The sequence below is a fragment of the Arachis duranensis genome, chromosome 9 (genome assembly GCF_000817695.3).
Source record: "Arachis duranensis cultivar V14167 chromosome 9, aradu.V14167.gnm2.J7QH, whole genome shotgun sequence".
NCBI classification, from domain to species: Eukaryota; Viridiplantae; Streptophyta; class Magnoliopsida; order Fabales; family Fabaceae; genus Arachis; species Arachis duranensis.
In genome coordinates this window covers 100,939,470-100,941,048 of record NC_029780.3, presented here as the reverse complement: position 1 = coordinate 100,941,048, position 1,579 = coordinate 100,939,470, and positions in this window count along the sequence as shown.

The window sequence follows — 1,579 nt, the reverse complement described above, 5'->3', positions numbered from 1 at the left end:
CGTGCCGTGACAGGGTGCGTTGAACATTTCCATTGAGAGGATGGGAGGTAGCCACTGACAACGGTGAAACCCTTGCATACAGCTTGCCATGGAAGGAGCCTTGCGTGCTTGAAGAAGAAGACAGTAGGAAAGCAGAGATTCAGAAGATGGAGCATCTCCAAAACCTCAACCTGTTCTCCATTACTACAAAATAAGTACTTATTTCATGTTCTTTTACTTTTCACAATCAACCCTGATAATTATTGATATCCTGACTAAGAGTTACAAGATAACCATAGCTTGCTTCAAGCCGACAATCTCCGTGGGATCGACCCTTACTCACGTACGGTATTACTTGGACGACCCAGTGCACTTGCTGGTTAGTTATGCGGAATTGCAAAAGTGTGATTGCAATTTCGTGCACCATTGTCCGACCTATTAAGGCATTGTAGGCTGAGCTTACGTCGACCACGATATAGTCTATCTTGAGTGTTCTGGATTGGTTCCCCTTTCTGAAGGTTGTATGTAACGATACATATCCCAGTGGCTGTACTGGGGTATCCCCAAGTCCGAACAGGCTGTTCGGGTATGCTCTTAGCTCTTTTTCTTCTAAGCTGAGCTTGTCGAAGGTAGTTTTGAATAACATGTCGGCAGAGCTTCCTTGGTCAATTAATGTACGGTGGAGGTTGGCGTTTGCCAATATGATTGTGATGACCATAGGGTCGTCGTGTCCTGAGATGATTCCGGATGCATCTTCTTTGGTAAACGTGATTGCTGGGATGTCTGGCGCCTCCTTCTTTCCTTCGACATGATATACTTCTTTGAGGTGTCACTTGCAGGATGATTTGGAGATTCCTCCTCCAGCAAATCCGCCATGTATCACGTGGACGTGTCTCTCCAGTGTGCAGGGTGATCGTTCAGACCGTCCAACATCTTCATCCCTTCTTCTTTTTCTTGGTTTTTTGTCCCAATTGGCCAAGAACCGATCTAATTTTCCTTCCCTTACTAATTTTTCTATGACGTTTTTCAAGTCAAAGCATTCGTTGGTGGAGTGTCCTCGGACTCGATGATACTCACAGTATTCGTTCCGATTTCCTCCTCCCCTTTTGCCTTTGAGTGGCCGAGCTGGGGGTATTTTTTCCGTATGGCAGACTTCTTTGTAAACATCTACCAAGGATACCCTAAGAGGGGTGTAGTTATGATTTTTTTTTATTTTCTCCCCGGAGCGATCTTCCTTTTTCTTGGATTCTTTATCTCGGTAGGCAGAACCAAACCTCGAGGCTTCCCCAAGTCGAGAATTCTCCTCCATGTTGATGTACTTCTGCGCCTGTTCTTGCCCTTCGTCTAGGGATGCTGAGTATTTCTTTGATATAGATTGGCTAAATGGTCCTTCTCGTAGGCCATTTATGAGGCCCATGATGGCAGCTTCTGTTTGTAGACTTTGTGTGTCCATGCATGTTTTGTGGAATTTTTCCATGTAGTTACGAAGACTCTCCCGATCTCCTTTCTTGATTCTTAGTAGGCTGGGTGCGTGTTTGGATTTGTCCTTTTGTATGGAAAATCTGGCCAGGAACTTTTTGGCCAGGTCATCGAAACTCGA